The sequence below is a fragment of the Schistocerca gregaria genome, chromosome 10, assembly GCF_023897955.1.
Source record: "Schistocerca gregaria isolate iqSchGreg1 chromosome 10, iqSchGreg1.2, whole genome shotgun sequence".
NCBI lineage: Eukaryota > Metazoa > Arthropoda > Insecta > Orthoptera > Acrididae > Schistocerca > Schistocerca gregaria.
In genome coordinates, this window is record NC_064929.1 from 180,518,993 (window position 1) to 180,538,036 (window position 19,044).

Below are 19,044 nucleotides of genomic sequence, written 5' to 3' on the forward strand. Positions count from 1 at the left end.
AGATATCGATTGATTCAATGTATCCGGTTATGTCGAGATATCGATTTATTTTGATATACCGACACAATACGGGTTGTCTATATATTTCGAGGTATCTATATATTTCCATGTATAGGTGTACTCCAGATAACGATTTCTTTCGAGATATCGATATATTTCGAGATATCTCTATATCTCAAGTAACCATAAATTTCTAGATATCCCTCTTTTTAGAGAAATCTTTGTATTACGAGGTATCGATATATTTCCAGATATCGATGTGTTTCTAGACCACGCATCATATCGAGACCTCGAATTATTTCGAATTATCGATCCATTTCGTACGTCGTAATGCATCTTGATGTCTATACATTTCGATATTTCGACTCATTTCGATGTGTCGGTTGTTTTGGATGTGTCGGTTTATATCGAGGTTTTGATTTATCTCTGGGTCTCAATTTCTTTCGTGGTTTCGATTTATTTCGAGGTGGCGATTTATTTCGAGGTGACGATTTATTTCGAGGTGGCGATTTATTTCGAGGTGTTGTTTTATTTCGAGGTGTCGATGTATTTCGAGGTGACAATATATTGCGACCATACTTGTCGACTGCATCACCTTAGAACCTACTGTACTTCGTACAGAGTGGTGCGACTGCATACCTCAGCACGCGACATTAATTGCCAGACGATAAATGTAAACGTTTCTGAGAGAAAAGCGTTCATTCTGACGATTTCCCATTTCGTTATTAGGAAAACAAATGTAGAAAACGTAAGGTTTTCTTCGGTTTTTACTACACATTAACACTCCTCGCATTTTCCCGTGTGGTGTGGCTACCGGACCTCGGTCGTGCAAAATCGCAAGGTCCTATGTCAACTACAAGGCAGCAAATAAGGCCTATAATTGATTTTCCATATCTAAAACAAGACAGACACTGCTCCTTACTTGTCGACTCCATCAACTTAAGCTTCTATTTCGTACAGAGTGGTGCGACTGCATACCTCGGCAGGCGACATTGATTGCCAGACGATGAATGTAAACGTTTCCGAAAGAAAAGCGTCCTATGTGACGAACTGGCACTACGTCAAACAAATGACGAAAACGTTAGGTTTTCTTCGGCTTTTCTGCCACTCAAAGTGCTGCCAACTTTAAATTCACCCCCTCCTCCCCCTCCCCAGTCATGGCGATCAGCTGGTGTGATAGAAATGGACACAGGAAAGTAATAACGTTCCATGAAATCCCATTCCAGGGACGTTCAAGGGTAAACGTTCCAGACGGTTTATTTCCATTAAGACACGCATACTGGGCATCTACAATGCCACATCTACCAGATCGTTTCTATTGTCAGCAGTGGAAAACAAAACTGTACTGAAGTAGCCATAGTGAGACGCGGTTTTTGGTAGACGAAATAATAGGAATTCTCTAGCCACTGGTAATGATGATCTAATGAGAATTCTATTATTGTTTTGAAAGATGCATTTAAATATGCATTGAACGTAGCTCCAAATTATTTTGAGAATTATAATTGTGGCATGATGAATCTACATTGGAGATTTTGTAATGCTAAACATTTCGATCTGAGAATACTTTATGTGATAGAACGGCATTGACCTTGTGTGTCATTAGGGTAAAGTTAATTTGCCGCCATTAACATGAAATTTGAAACTTCCTGGCAGATTAAAACTGTGTGCCCGACCGAGACTCGAACTCGGGACCTTTGCCTTTCGCGGGCAAGTGCTCTACCATCTGAGCTACCGGAGCACGATTCACGCCCGGCACTCACAGCTTCCTTTCAGGAGTGCTAGTTCTGCAAGGTTCGCAGGAGAGCTTCTGTGAAGTTTGGAAGGTAGGAGACGGATACTTGCAGAAGTAAAGCTGTGAGTACCGGGCGTGAGTCGTGATTCGGTAGCTCAGATGGTAGAGCACTTGCCCGCGAAAGGCAAAGGTCCCGAGTTCGAGTCTCGGTCGGGCACACAGTTTTAATCTGCCAGGAAGTTTCATATCAGCGCACACTCCGCTGCAGAGTGAAAATCTCATTCTGGAAACATAAAATTTATCTTCCATTAACGTAAAGTCTATTTTTCAGCGCACTGTAATAAGGACTCACTTCAGATGATTGGACAATTAAAGAGAACTCAAACTGTTATTTTAATAGTATTCGTAGGTCCAATGCAGCATTTACCGAGGACAGTCCCTGAGCCTAGACTGTCAGTTTTATCTAGGCAGCACTACTTTAAAAAAGCACTCCGTCTTCAGGCCACAAGTGGCCAATCAGGACCATCCTACCGCCACGTTATCCTCACTGAGGGTGGAGGAGGAGCTGGCTCTCCCACTCGTTGTGGTAGTTTCCTTTGACTGGAGCCGCTACTATTCGGTCGAGTAGTTCCTCAACTGGCATCGCAAGGCTGAGTGCAACCCGAAAAATGGCAACAGCACATCGCGGCCCAGATGGTCACCCATCCAAGTGCCGACCTCGCCCGATAGTGCTAAACTTCAGTAATCAGACGGGAACCGGCGTATCCACTGCGGCAAGGCCGTGGCCCCTACCACATTTACAAGATATTTTTGATCGTAGATCAGGTCCGATGGCTCGAAAGAATGGACGTTTACCATGTTATGCACATTTATATTTTCACTACGTCGACACAGATGGTCCAATTTCGACCATAGGTGATGGTAGCTATAATGATCGTGCCAAGCATTCCGTGTACATTAGTTGCACCCAAGTGTGTGGGCATCACAGCATTCGTGACATTTAAATTTGTTACTTCTTTGCTACTATATTCGCAATAAATTTCGCAGACAGTATCCGCATATGACGCTGAACGTACCTACAAAATTATATCATTGTACGACACATGTTTCAGGAGATACGTTATAAAAATTCAGGACAAGGCCAGACGCTGCATTGTACGGGCGTGGACGCACAGCTGTAAATAAATGCCTGGTCAACGCCATGCTTTTCCGCTAGTCATCTATAAAGATAAAAAATCCCCAATATTGTCCACCAGCGTATTTTTCAAAAACCTTTATTTTGTCATCCATTATTTTCCTGTAAAAATCGAAAATACCGTGTATCATTGTGTTTTTAAAAATCGTCTCTTATTGTCATCTCTTTTTATGTATTTTAAGCCATCTATCGCTTGTGTAACCTGTGGCTACAAGTCCATTCCCTTTATGGGGGAATCGAAATAATACACAACGGAAAAAAGTGTGGGCCAATTTCTTCCTCATTTTTCGGAACTTCTGATAATAGTAAATCGTTGGCTTTTTGAGGGCGTGGTAGGTAGATACAAGAGATTAGTGTAAGATTAGAATTTGGGTCAAATATAGTGCCAGGAACTTCTGTTTCTATCTGGCTAGCTTCAGAGTACTTCACCATCTACTAAGTGATGCGTTTCAATGTGAATGGTGTGTTCTGTGCTAGGTCTACCCTTTACTGCACAATGCTGTTCCTTCGATGCTATTAAAACCAGGATGTTATCAAAACATATGCACAGTGGCAGACTGGAATCTGCAGAAATATTTCCAGTGGAGGGGAGTGCGGGAGGCGCGTCGGGGCTGGAGTGCATGATTCTGAAACTGGCACTGTGTGTACAAATCAGCTGGTCAGTTACGAGATGCAACAAGCTGCAAGACCCTAACTCTATAAGCGCTACAACTGGTCAAAGCTAAGGTTTAGCAGTATTGTGGAGAAGTCTTATCTGGAAGAGTATGAGTATACTGTAACGAATAAAACCTCTTTACTCCAGATTCCAGGGAGGGTTGGGGGCTATGGGTGAAAGTGCCCCTTTGCCTCTTCTCCCCTCCCCACCTCCTCCCCTCCCCCTCGAGGACGCCAATGGCTGGCCCGTTCATTTTGAGAACATCAGAGCTGCAGTAACCTTCCTGAAAAACTGTTCTAGATGTCTAAATCTACATCCATACTAGGCACGCTACCTGACGGTCTGTGGCGGAGGGTACTCTATCGGTTCTCCCTTCTATTCCAGTCTCATATTGTACGTGGAAAGAAGGATTGTCGGTATGCTTCTGTGTGAGCTCTAATCTCTCTGATTTTATCCTCATGGTCTCATCGCTAGATATACGTAGAAGGGAGAAATATACTGCTTGACTCTTCGGTGAAGGTATGTTCTCGAAACTTTATCAAAAGCCCGTACCGGGCTACTGAGCGTCTCTCCTGCAGAGTCTTCCACTGGAGTTTATCTGTCATCTCCGTAACGCTTTCGCGATTACTAAATGATCCTGTAGCGAAGCGCGCTGCTCTCCGTTGGATCTTCTCTCTCTCTTCTATCAACCCTATCTGGTACGGATCCCACACTGCTGAGCAGTATTCAAGCAGTGGGCGAACAAGCGTATTGTAACCCACTTCCTCTGTTGTCGGATTGCACTTGTCTACATTGAGATTCAATTGCCATTCCGTGCACCATGCGTCAATTGCGCGTCAATCTTACCACGCAGAACTCTAGTGGGAATGTCGGTTATCGCTGAAACAACTGGTTTTCGGCTCACTTTAACCTAATTGTTAAAGCCCGTCACTATTCCAGTGCTTGTAATAACCGATTTTCAGTCTTTTATTTACATTATTTCCTCTAGTAAACGTAGGAATCCTACAAAGATTTAAAAAATTTGACTTTCTCAGTTTCTTGATAAATGGAATCAACACGTAAAATTAAATACTTTTATGATGACCTGCAGCCGTCCAGAACGAAATTAGAATTATATTAATACGGTCAGCTGATCTCGGGTGTCGATATACATCAACGGGGACAGGTGACAATGTGTGCCCCGTCTGGGACTAAAGCCCGGGATCTCTTGCTTACATGGCAGACGCTCTGTCCATCTGAGCCACCGAGGGCACAGACGATAGTGACTGCAGGGACTATCTCGCACAGGCCTCCCGCGAGACTCACATAGTATGTGCACACACTACATTCGTAGTGTCCCACACCAACACACTCATTACTCGTGGAAGACATTCTTACCAAGTGCCGTAACAGTTCGGGGAATACGTGTGCATCTTCACAGAAGAAGGTCATGGCTGGTATTGCCAGAACCATATACGTATATGGATATGGTGTCTGTTCTTTCGGACATAATTTAAAATAAATAGTCAAATAAAACTTTGTCAGCTGTTCGCTGCTTCTCTCAAAATATGGCGAGTGCTTCCGTACTACAGAAAACTGCCAGTATTCTCCTACTGATTTTAGTTTTTAGAAGCTCTGCTCAAAAATTATATTGTAATCGGTTATCACAGCACTATGCGGGAGTTACGTATAGTCCTGCAATAAAGGGTGAATACTTCGGCTGGAGAACTCTTTTTCGTTTTTATTTCTCTGTTTTCAAGGGCTACAAGCAGATAACGGCATACTACGTAGACACAGGCAGCAGATCAGGCACTTTCTATTTTTATCCCGGAAATTTTAACTTTTTTCCTTGTATGATGTTTCAAGTCGACCAAATCAACCCATGTGCTTCACTCGTTACCGCATATCGTAAAATACTTCCAGACTTCCAGATGGTGCCATTCTCTGTTACAACTGACGTTCGACAACAGCGAGAAACTGCGTCCAGTCTCGCGCACTGCTTGTATAACAGGCACAATATTGTCTCGGCAATGCTGGACCAATCCATTTGTTGCTCGTTTCTGTCAGCAGTGTTATTAAAGTGGCATACATCACTTTTCCCATTTATCTGTAATAACGCAGTATTTCAGAGCTATGGAAATCTTACGAATAAAAATTACTCGTCTTTTTTAAAAAAAGGTTTACTTGAAAACTAAAAATTTTACTGCGGCTGCTGTGGCTAATCGATATATCTGTTTTTACGTGGTTATCAGGAAAAAAAAAGATACTTGTTATAACCGAGAGCAAACAAATACCGAAAGACATGGGTTATTCAGAACTAAAATACCCATATCGTTTTAACCGATCGGTTTTTCTATCTCTAAACTGCAGTGTCGCCATAGAAAAGTGTGTCGTTCCATCACTGTCCATAGCAACTTTGAGATATGTAAGTGTTTATGAGCAATATCGGCAAATAGAAACACGAAGAGGTAATAAGCATCTGAGCGATAGAATTTATTTCCCGATCAGAAAAGTCGAGTGACAGACAAGACTGAATCACTGTAATAGAAGTTATATGGAAAGCTGTGTAAAGAAAAATTTCCAGTTCTTTCGTGGATTCCAAAATTGAAGCAAATTCCGGGACATCAAGGTGACATAGTCTTATACGGATAGTATTCCATGACTAACGTAATTGGCCCACATACTGTACTGGTATACGGATAATATTACACGACTAACGTAATTTACCTGAAATAATTTACAAACATGTTACTATAACATTCGCTACTACTCATTACGCTAATTCACCTTCAGCCATTAAGCGCAAGCGCAGATCTCAGTTATGATACGTGCGCCATCCAAAAATTTATCAAGGTAGTAACTCAACACAACTACAAATGATCATTGTGTGTAAAATAAATAGAACACTTCATAAGAAGAACATGACAGGTTTGAATCATTCCCACCGCAAAGGATGAAAAATTCAGGCTCGCACACAAGACCACTTGATAACTAACCAGAAATTCCGATTAGTTGTAGCTTTGGTGACAATCGCCATTTTTACATTTTCCCCGTAAACTAGATAATTATGAAACGTTAGCAACTACTCTAAAATATCTGCGGCAACGGCCTTGCCCCTGAGGTTGCATTGGTTCACGTGAGATCACCGAAGTTAAGTGCGTTGTCGGACGTGGTCGGCACTTGAATGGGTGGTCATCCAGGCCGCCATGCGCTCTTGCCATTTTTCGGGGTGCACTCAGCCTCGTGGTGCCAATCGAGGAGCTACTCGACCGAATAGTAGCGGCTCCGGTCAAAGAAAACCGCCATAACGACGGGGAGAGCAGTGTGCTGACCCCACGCCCCTCCTGTTCGCATCCTCCACGGATGATGACGCAGCGGTCGGATGGTCCCGTCCCAGTAGGCCACTCGTGGACTGAAGACGGAGTGCTTACAAAGCAACTACTCTCCAGTGCATGGCCGTACTACTGAGACCTTGATGCCTGGCATCAACAACAGGTAGCAGCACACGAGGTTGGCTTACGCCTACTGCCAAATTTTGAGATCTGTCGTAAGCCTGCGTAAGCACGTGGGGCTTTCCGTCTTAAGTGCAAGCATATCCATTGCGTGTTCTGCCGCGCGACTTGAGTGGAATATTTCATTATTTCTGAAATTTTATAGAAATGTTTTTCGTTGTATATCCTCTCCATCGGTACTGAATTTACTGTAAAATTACTTGCTCACTTTTCGGAACTTCCGTTCATGGTAAATCGATATTATTAGAAGCCGTGGTAGACACGAGTCTAGTGTGCTTCACCTTCAGCACCTTCTGTGTCAGTCTCGGTTCCTATGTCGCTGATTTCACAACTAGCAGTTCGTTGTCTACTGAGTATACTGTCTCTTGTACGACACTATCCCTCCTACACTGAAAGGGGGAGACACAGGAAATTATAGGATTTTTGAAACATGTAGCTATTAAGGTAATTTTGAAGCTAGGCATACGAAAATTTGTATCTGGTTTCTAGGTCAGAAATAAAGAAATATGTGTTCCATTATTACTGGGAATGAAGTGAAATAGCGGGTGAACATTTTATTTTGAGATAAATAATTATGGAATAACTATGAAAGTATTTTTAAGGCTACATCTACGAAAATTGGTATTTGACTTCAAGGTTACAAATAAGAAAATACGTGTTTTAGTGTTTTTGGAAGTTCAACCCCTAAGGGGATGAAATAGAGTGAGCTGGTGCGTTTCTGGCGCCAGTTTCCATCGATCGTTGCTTCGATCTTTGAGTCGCGGTCCAGAGGACACTGCTCCCTAAGCGACTGTAGTAGTTCTCTGCACGGACCCACATCGGGCTTACCGCGCTTACACTGGACACAGTTGCCAACAAATCTCCTGACATCGCGATATAGGTTGGGCCAAAACATGTGTTCCCGAACTCGGTTCTAGGTCTTGTATAGCGCCAAATGACCCCCGACCACCGAATCGTGGATATATCATGCTAACTCGTTCCTGTGGAATAGAGACCTTCACTTCACCACGGTTGTCTCCCCCTTTACACAAGAGCCCCCCGCCCCCCCGAAGGCAACAGGGCAACAGCCAGTAACGACGTCGCCATCCGCCTACTGCTGCCTATTCGGTCCCCACCTGGGGTCCACAGCCTGTTTGCCGGCTGAGTCGCAGAAGAAACCGGGTGTCTCGGAGAGAAGGAAATTCGCTCCAAGATCCGGCTCCACGTGGCCCTTGCCTTCCCCAGACTCTCCCGCGAACATACGGCTAAGAGCGTCGCCAATTCATTGTCTCTGCCCCTAATATGCGGAACCTGGAGATAAATCTTGTCATCTTAACTTCGGCATGACTTTTAGCGAACTTATTAATCAAAGTTTAAGGGCTGGCACTGGGCAAGTAACTGACGGAGGCTCATTTGTTTCAGTTCAGTTGTAATGCTCACCTGTTCTCCAGATAAGGTTGTGTAGTATATGTCTCAGAAAACTCTCTACCCTTGATGTGTGTTGTGTTAGAGATAATTGGCAGCGATCGACGCTAGCATACTGGGAACAGAGCACCACGGCGGCAGAGAGATGTTTAAGGCCATGTCCTCTCCTTTACATCTTCGGTTATGTTGTCACTTTCGCGTGATTCCATCGTTCCGGTGGAGAACTATAGCATCCAAAGTTCAATTGCATTGTCAAGTTGAGTATATTTCTATGTCACTCCCTGTCTCGTGGATCTCTCGTATTGATTTGAATCCTTGGTCTGCTCGCGTCTATCGCCAATTCACACGAAATATTGAAGCAACCTTATTTTAAGGGAATTGTCATATGGTCATGTTCTAGTTGTAATCATTCTAAGAATATTGTTGATTAATCAATTGAGTAAGTAAATTTGAAGGTCGGTTTGGTCAAAATTAAAGTACCTCCTTAATTGCTTTAATCATTTGTATATAGTTTTGTTATGGAAAGTTGGGTAGCCAAACGTTAAAAATTCTGTTTCTTAGGCTTAATCTGTTTCTCTGCTGATTGGAAGTAATGAGAGTTCTGCTGCGCATTCTATGCACATTTGTACTATTTAAGTAAAGCCTTACCTAAGTATATTTACCTAGTCATATCCAAATTTGAAGTTTAACGGGTCTTGTTCCACGTAAAGAAATTTATTTATTATTTGTCCATCTGATCTGGCCTTATAAGGCAATCTCTTGTATTTTTGTGATTGTGATTTTATAATGCTTTTGATTGTAATAAAATGTGTAGCAACTACAACGGATTACTATTGTGATTTTGGTGTGTCACTACCACAATCCCATTACATAGAGGATGAAATGTTTCATGAAATATTTAATTATGAAAGCATTTTTAAAGCTAAATATATTTAAACCTGAATTTGGCTTCTCGGTTAAAGTAAAAATAAAAAAAAATTACATGTCTCACTGTTTTTGATACATTCAATTCATAAGGAGGGGGAATATAGGATGAAATGTTTTATGAAAATAATTCAGTGTGAAAGAATTTTTAAAGATAAATCTATGGAAATTCTATTATTGAAATATACGTGTTTCACTGTTTTTGGAACTACAACCTCCAAGGAGATGCGATAGGGGCACATGTATCCACTCACTCATCGCCTTCCAGCCCAACCTGCAAAGTATACAGACGTGAAATTTGATGAAGGTGTAAATATTACGCTGAAAGCACCATTTAAGAAGAGATTTTTCGAAATTCCACTCCTAAGGGGGTGAAATATGGGTTGAAAAGTTTTTTTTTTAAAAAATATGTCCCTATGTCACTGTTGAAGCTACGACTACAAAACTACGAAAATTGACATTTGGTTTCTCAGCCAGAAACAAAAAAAAGGTTTTTATCATTTTCCGAAATTCTTTCATTGGGGGGGGGGGGGGGATAGAATAAATAGTGAAGGTTTTTTGAAAATAAATCATTATTAAAGAACTACTAAAGCATTGTTAAAGTTACATCTATGAAAATAGGTAATAGACTTCTCAGTTGGATGTAAAAAGAATGTGTTTCGTTGCTTTTGGAAATTTAACTCATTAATAGAGTGAAATAGGGGATGAAAAGTTTTATGAAATATTTCACTATGAAAGCATTTTTAGAATTAAATGGATGAAGATTTGAATTTGGCTCCTTGGTTCTAAATAGAAGAATACATGTTTAATTGTTTCTGAAAATCTAACTCCTAAAGGGTGTGAGATGTTTCTCAAAATGGTTCATTATGAAAGCATTACTAAATATATCTGACAATTCGTATTCGGCTCCTCTGTTAGAATTTTTAAAAACTATGTGTTTCAGTGGTTTTGGAACTTCGATAGTAAGGGGATGAAAATTTTAATGAAATATTTATTGCGTTATATTAAAATATGTTAAATCTGCATCTATGAAAACCGGTATTTCACTTCTCAGTTATATAAAAGAAATATGTGTTGCGGAATGAAAGATTCTATGGAGATATCACCACAAGAATACAAACGGCTTGATTAACGAAAACCTTCGACTCCAGCTGTCGGCATTGTTTTTTGGTCATTCAGTAAAAGACCATGCTTCAATGGCGTTAAGTTTAGAAAGTGTTGCAGTTTATAAAAGACATAAAAAACGATTAAAGAAAAAAATCTTTGAAGACCATAAACGGTCTACGCAAGTAAAGAAGCGGATGATAAGTTAGCTCTTTATGCAAATGAGTTGGTCACTTTAAGTTAAGAGACATGTCATGCACCAGGAACCAAATATTATAGTTGCTACGATTGGCTAACGGAAAAGTTTTGCAGAATCACGGGAAATCACTTCTGCAAGTGGCTGAGAATCTCGTAATGGATAAAAATTCTGTTCTGAGAATTCCAAGGTGGGAGATGCAAATTCCTCGATTAGGAATTGTTAATCCACATGTGAAACCTGAGTACATAATCCCTGTGACATTTTATCAACGGTGTTCCATAGGGACAGGTTCTCATCCAAAAAGTTCGAAAATTCAATTTCTTTGTAGTTGCATTTTTTTTTAAGGTGTACTTGTCCAGACTCTTGGAACGGAAAGGTTTTTTTTTTAATCCGTGCTTAAAAAAATTTCTACAGTCCATTGTTTGAAGCAGTGTCACGACTGCCATGAGCCGCGCGGGGTATCCGCCATGTCTCAAACGCCTTGTCACGGTTCGCGCGGCTCCCCCCGTTGGAGGTTCGAGTCCTCCCTTGGGCATCGTTGTGTGTGTTTGTTGTCCTTAGCATAAGTTAATGTAAGTAGTGTGTAAGCACAGGGACTGATGGTTCAAATGGCTCTGAACACTATGGGACTTAACAATTGAGGTCATCAGTCCTCTAGAACTTAGAACGACTTAAACCTAACTAACCTAAGGACATCACACACATCCATACTCGAGGCAGGATTTGAACCTGCGACCGTAGAGGTCGCACGGCTCCCGACTGAAGCGCCTAGAACCGCTCGGCCACATAGGCCGGTCTATCATGTATTCTAGAGAAGCTGCCCGGTCGTCAGTGGCGCCTGTTCTTTCGAGAACAGTTACTATCTTCATATATATGGTTAAACGTTACCCAGCCATTGACCTTCGTCTGTGCGAATGCGCACAGATTGCCCGAAATCTTACGGGAATCGTCACCTTAGTGTGGGCCAGTACTGAGTGGATGGGCAAACACCTATTACGTACATTACGTTTGTGGATTGTGGCCGGTTGGAAATGTGAGTCTCACGGGAAGCGTGTAAGGGATAAATACCTGCAGTCGCGGTATTCATCTGTGTCCTCGGTGGCTCAAATGGATAGAGCGTCTGCCATGTAAGCAGGAGATCCCGGGTTCGAGTCCCGGTCGGGGCACACATTTTCAGCTGTCCCCATCGAAGTATATCAACAACACCTGTCGGCAGCTGAGGGTTTCAATTAACTATCAATTGTGAAGGGGATTCGAAGAACCCTTTGCCAGGCACTTACATGTGATTTGCAGAGTATCCATATAGATGTAGATCAAAGCTCGTCCCGTGACGCACGTGCACAAAATGATTCATACTGCAAACATACTCGCCGATAACACTGACGAATAACGAGTGCTGCATATCCAGGTTAGACAGATCGGCTTTTCCTGCCAAGAAGAACAGGGAGTTGCTATCTAGGAACAATTCCAGCCCGAGGAAGGGTTGAAAAGTGCTCCTTGGATTGCACACTAAACGTAAATAACGAAAATGCATTTTTGGTAAAAATTGGACAAAGCATAATCCTGTGCTCTCCGTATTGCATTAGCCGTTTTGAATATTGAAAATCTTACTGCAGATTCGTGTTCAGCGACATTAAAAATATACATGTAACCCTCAGTTCATGCAAATCGAAGTAATAATATAACTAAAAGGTTTCCCTAGACGTTGAACTTTTTTTTTTTTTTTTTTTTGGAGAAACAATTTTCTCAGAACGGCATGCAGCATTAACTAAAAATGGTTCAATCTCTTAACTTCTACCTCTGACCCAGAAAAGTAAACACTTTTCTTAGGAGCTTATACCTATAATATATGACACTGATTAATATTAAGTAATTTTTGTGAAGGCATAAGGAGTGAAATAAACCACCCAAAAAATCTAACTCAGAGTTCGAATTAGTACCGTATCGTTAAATTTACGGTTGTTTCATTGCGGTTAGGTATGCGCTCCCATAAATTTTATGTAATATCGACTGATGTTTTCCATTTTCAATTTCAGAGAAGTAATTTAGTATCAACTGATGTCATCCATTTTTGATTTCAGGTAACATCTGAGAGGCCACACTGCACGCAGTCCGCGTGATCAAATCATAATTGCGGGCGCCATTGTTTTTACTGAAAATCTAAAATAAAGCTCATAGTATGATCACTCGTAACTCCCAAACAGATCCTTCAAGTGTATTTTCACTGTCTCAAAAAAAATATATAACATTTTTTGCTCATTTGAATGAGAACCTGGCCGTAACGCCGGAATATAGTCACGAGATTTTTTTCGGAGACGCTGTACGTTCGCGAGAAGAATTTCGTTCTGCGCGTGTCGATGGACATTCTACAGATATTACTGTTTGTGTGTGTGTGTGTACTACTCAGTCGTGCCATTCGAGTGTACATCTTTGCATAGTTTTCCTTTGACGGTGTAAACAGTGTTCGGCTCAGTTGCTAACTGGCCAGTTGAGTGGTTCCGAAGTTGTCGGATGTGCGGTGCGTTCTGTCTGCTAGGATAAAAACAGACTGGCGTGGTGCGATGGCAGAAGCAGACACTGAAGGAGCTAGCTGCTGGGACGCCAGCGAACAATTTATGCCAAGTAAGACGAAGAGAACTATTCTAAAATTACGAGCCGCCTCAATAGTGTTTATCATTAGTAAATCTTGTAGTTGAGACTGCCACCAATCTACAATAACTGACATTTTTGCCTAGAGAGAGATTAGCGAGAAGTACAGGATATCCCCCACACATTGAAATTTTGGTTGTGATGACAGGCCTATGGGCAGTGTAGCCCGAGATCTAAGTTAGGTTGGAAGGGGGTAATTTGATTGAGAGATGTTTACGCCAACGATTATTAATGCCGAGTAAACGTTGTGTAAGCAGATTTCCCTGTAGCGTAGCCTAGTGTTTCCGTCCGCGCCATGTTTAACACACTTTCTCTGGCTATGTACAAAAGTCGCACAACAGCGACGAAAACTACGTTTCTGGTGGGGGGACGGGAGAGTTCCCTATGTAACTTTCACTACAAATTTTAGTAACCGCCGAAACTAGCCGAATTAGAAGCGTAATTTTAACTATATTTCCGTTTGTGGGAAAATAGTGATTCTCCTCTTTCGGCAGCAACTGTAATATGTAGGCGACTTATTAGTTTCTTTTTTTTTTTTTTTTTTAAACTCTGAATCATGATCTCAGTAGACGCAGTGCTTTTTACGTTGCTTGATCCGTGGTCGATAGTAAACAATGCAATGTATTGGTAAACTCTTTGAAGTGTGACGCGTGTTGCATAGACGGCGTCTGCAATGTTCGTAAGGCCAAGCTTGTATATATTCTGTGTCTGTTTAATTAAGGCGAGGAGGATAATGTTCAAGGAGCACTGCATTAGCAGTCTATGGAGAAATTGAGAATTTGGATCTGACGAACGGCATGCTCGGGCAGTTCGTGCTATTATGTTGACCACTGTGTAATTCGGACACAGTGATCATTGCCTCTCCCTGGTAACCAGGAGACTCGGGTGGTAATCCTGGTCTGGCACAAATTTTCAACAGTGCCTATTGTCAGATAATTTTATTAGTGGTCCGGTCTTAAATTGTGTTTTGTTCACGAAACGTCGTTTAGCTTTTTCATGGATAACAGCTTTGGAAAGCGTACAGTCTGTACAGGTTACATTGATAATCACACGTCGTTAGTCCAAGGCAACTACAGCTACATAGTTTTACCAAGAACTTCTTCGTAGGTAGTTTCCCTGTAGTGGTATTTTGTTTTAGTATTTATAGACTGTAGGCTTGGATGAAATATGAAACACATATCCGAAGTTTCTGTTGATGCTGTAGATCCTGTTTTTATCCGTGCTAGGGGCACTAACACTTCATCAAATACTGGAGGACACAATTTGCCTCGAGATTTAGCAATTTTTCGTAATATAGGCCTAGCTTCGATATATTTTTCTCTAATTGTTGTTTGGATTTAATCTTAAAACACACTAACTTTTCCACCAGTTATTCTATATGTGGTTTCGTCCCTTTCGTAGCATAGAGTTCCTAAACGGTCGATAATATTAATAATTTCCTTTCTCACTTTGATTTTCTGTAGAATCTCCTGTTTGTGGTTATTGCTAACCTGTTTCACATTCTCACTTTTATTATTTTTATTTTTCTTGTTTTGTGACTGGAAGCCAAATTTTCTTTGAATTCAGTCTTTAATTCTGAAACAGTTTCAGTTAAAGGTCAAGTGAAGATGGCGATCTATTTGAGGAGAATGGTTAGGAGATCTTTTATATTAGACGTACACAGGTCATTGAGATCCTTATCTATATAAAATTACTTCGAGTTTGATGTAGCCCATTCTCTTGTCATGATGTCGGCTGTATCGTAGCGTATTGTCTCGATTAGGTTGGATATTTTGATTAAGAGTTGCAGAAGTCCACGAAAGTGATTACGAAGTCAAGACTATACTAACAGAACGATGTGTAGCGTAGACCAAAACGCTCTTTCTGTCCTTTTAAAATCTCTTTTAATTAAAAATAACTAAAGCTGCAAGATACAATCACAAAAACTGTTTTATGTAATACAGAAATCCCAGACTATTGTTGTGTACGTACACTAATTTTTTGTCACAGAATATATATTTTTTACTCATTTGCTGGATTCCAGTTTCCCGCTTTTTGCGGCGAAAACCCTTTCCCTGCGAAGGGCCCAATAGCATGTCGGTTATATTCGCGACTTTATCGACGATCAGTAATTTCATATAGTCTATCCACCGGCGTCATTGTTAACATCGAATATAGATTTAAGTATTAGGAAGGCCAATATGAACCTAACGCATGGGTAGGTCTAATGATGAATAAAAAAAAAATTCGAATGCCGGTTAGCTACTACAAGCAGCACAGTGAACGCGTTATTGTGGCCAAGATAGACATGAAGTCCACACCTACCATAATCTTAAAAGTAGTCCGCAGATGAGGAAGAAATTGATGAAATGTGTGATGAGATAAAAGAAATTATTCAGATAGTGAAGGGAGATGAAAATAGAATAGGCACAAGTGATTGGAATTTGATAGTAGAGAAATGAAGAAAAGGAAACGTAGTAGGTGAATATGGAATGGTGGTAAGAAATGAAAGAGGAAGCCGCCTGGTAGGTTTTTGCCCAGAGCATAACTTAATCATCGCTAACACTTGGTTCAAGAATCGTGAAAGAACGTTGTATACGTGGAAGAGACCTGGAGATACTGCAAGATTTTAGATAGATTATATAAAGGTAAGAAACCAGGTATTAAATTGTAAGACTTTTCCAGGGGCAAATGTGTACTCTGACCACAATCTATAGGTTATGAACTGTAGATTAAAACTGAAGAAACTGCAAAAATGTGGGAAATTAAGGAGATGGGACCTGGATAAACTGAAAGAACCAGAGGTTGTACAGAGTTTCAGGGAGAGCATAAGGGAACAATTGATAGGAATGGGGGAATGAAATACAGTAGAAGAAGAATGGGTAGCCTTGAGGGATGAAGTAGTGAAGGCAGCAGAGGATCAAGTAGGCAAAAAGCCGAGGGCTAGTAGGAATCCTTGGGTAACAGAAGAAATATTGAATTCAATTGATGAAAGGAGAAAATATAAAAATGCAGTAAATGACGCAGGCGAAAAGGAATACAAACGTCTCAAAAATTAGATCGACATGAAGTGCAAAATGGCTAAGCAGGGATGGCTAGAGGACAAATGTAAGGATGTAGAGGCGAAAATCACCATGGGTAAGATAGACACCGCCTACAGGAAAATTAAAGTGACAGCATAGATCGAGGTGGTGGGATCACTCATGGGAAAATTCCTGCAGTAGTTGATGTTAGAGCTGCACCAGTCAGCTGATAGGTCTTCCTGCTTAAGGGAAGTCTCTCTAACAAAAGATCCACTTTTGACAAAGCTTAAGTATCCAAGTAATGAGAGAATTAGTATATTTCATCAAAATATACAAGATTTTAGAGATAAAGTTAGTGAACTGCTTATAGATGTTGACTCTGAAATTATTGGTATATTTGAGCACTTCTTAAATAAGGAGATAATTCAGAGGCTTCCTTTACCAGAATACAGGTTGGCTGGCAGCTTTTCTAGGAGCTCTTTTCGGTGTGGGGGAGTAGCCATGTATGTGAAAAACAGCATCCCATTAGAGTCAATTGATGTTTCTAAGTACTGCACTGAAAAGGTGTTAGAATGTTGTGAAGGTATGGTTAAATTTAATGGAGCTAAACTTCTAATTGTTATTTATAGAGCCACAGACGCCAATTTCACAACATTTTTGCTAAAGCTAGAGGAGGTTTTTGGTACACTTTGTAGGAAATACAAAAAATTATTTATATGTGGTGATTTCAATATTAATTGTAAAGTGATTGTGCAAGTAAAAGGATGCTGGTAGATCTCCTTAATTCATATAATCATATGTAAACTGGTATGGCAAAGTGGTATGCAGATAGAATAGCTACGTCTCAGGATACAATTAAAACCATATGGTCAGTCGTAAGCGAAGTGGCTGGTCTGTAGAGACAGGTCGACGATATAGAATCAGTGCGTAGTGGGAATGTTCGTGTTACTGATAAGTCGCATATATGTACAGTATTTAATAATCACTTTCTGAATGTACCAGGTGAACTAAATAGAAACCTAGCCCCAACAGGGAATCATATAGCGCTCTTAGAAAAAAGTGTTCCGAGACTGTTACCCTAAACGGTCCTCCATGATACTGACAAGAGGGAGATTGAGTTAATAATTAAATCACTAAAGACCAAGAACTCTCATGGATATGGCAGGGTATCTAGCAGAATACTGAAGTATTGTTCTGTGTATGTTGGCCCAGTACTTAGCCATATCTGTGACTTTTCCTTTAGCGGTGGTCGGTTTCCTGACCGATTAAAGTACTCTCTACTGAAGCCACTTTATAAAAAGGGAGACAAGGATAATGTTGACAACTTTAGACCTATTTCAATGCCATCGGTGTTTGCTAAAGTTATCGAGAAGGTTGTATATACAATGTTACTGGAGCATTTAAATTCACATTATTTGCTGTCAAATGTACAGTTTGGTTTTAGAAATGGTTTAACAACTGAAAATGCTATATTCTCTTTTCTCTGTGAGGTTTTGGACGGATAAAATAAAAGGTTGCGAACGCTAGGTGTTTTCTTTGATTTAACGAAGGCTTTTGACTGTGTTGACCACAAAATATTACTGCACAAGTTGGACCATTATGGAGTAAGGGAGTAGCATACAATTGGTTCCCCTCTTACTTTAAGAACAGAAAGCAGAAGGTAATTCTCTGCGATATTGAGAGTGGTAGTGATAATCATTCGCAATGGGGCTCTGTTAAGAGGGCATTCCCCCAAGGGTCGGTTCTGGGGCCACTGCTGTTTCTTACTTATATAAATGATATGCCCTCTAGTATTACAGGTGATTCAAAAATATTTCTGTTTGCTGATGACACCAGCTTGGCAGTGAAGGATCTTGTGTGTAATACTGAAACAGTATCAAATAATGTAGTTAATGGAATAAGTTCATGGCTTGTGGATAACAATTTGATGCTAAATCACAGTAAGACTCAGTTTTTGCAGTTTCTAATTCACAATTCAACAAGGACCGATATTTTGATCAGACAGAATGGGCATGTTATAAGCGAGACGAAACAGTTAAAGTTCCTAGGCGATCGGATATATAGTAAGCCGTTGTGGAAAGCCCATGTCCAGGATCTTGTCCAGAAACTAAAATGCTGCTTTAGTTACCATTAGAACAGTATCTGAAATTAGTGACAGTTCAACATGGAAAATAGTCTACTTCGCATATTTTCACACGCTTAGGTCGTATGGTATTATATTCTTTGGGTAATTCTTCTGATTCAAAAAGGGTATTTTTGGCTCAAAACGGGCTGTTCGAGCTATATGGGGTGTAAGTTCGAGAACCTCTTGTTGGCCCCTATTCAATAGTCTGGGAATTCTGACATTGCCCTGACAGCATATATTTTCTTTAATGTAGTTTATTGTTAGCAGTATTAGCGTATTCCCAACAGTTAGCAGCTTTCAATCAGTTAATACTAGGCACAAATCAAATCTGTATGTGGAATGCACTTCCTTGACTCTTGTGCAGAAAGGAGTGCAGTATTCTGCTGCATCCATTGTCAATAAGCTACCACAAGAACTCAAAAATCTTAGCAGTAGCCCAAAATCATTTAAGTCTAAACTGAAGAGTTTCCTCATGGCTCACTCCTTCTATTCTGTCGAGGAGCTCCTGGAAGAGCTAAAAAATTATGCAAATTTCAGTGTTACGTAGTTAATTTTCTTTATTTA

At 40.7% G+C, this 19,044-nt stretch overlaps 1 non-coding gene across 1 annotated transcript; it reads left to right on the forward strand.

Moving 5' to 3' along the window:
* The first annotated feature begins 11,796 nt into the window (after positions 1 to 11,796).
* Trnat-ugu (transfer RNA threonine (anticodon UGU)) lies at positions 11,797 to 11,870 on the forward strand. The gene has a single exon. It is a non-coding gene; the product is annotated as a tRNA-Thr (tRNA).
* The last annotated feature ends 7,174 nt before the right edge of the window (positions 11,871 to 19,044 follow it).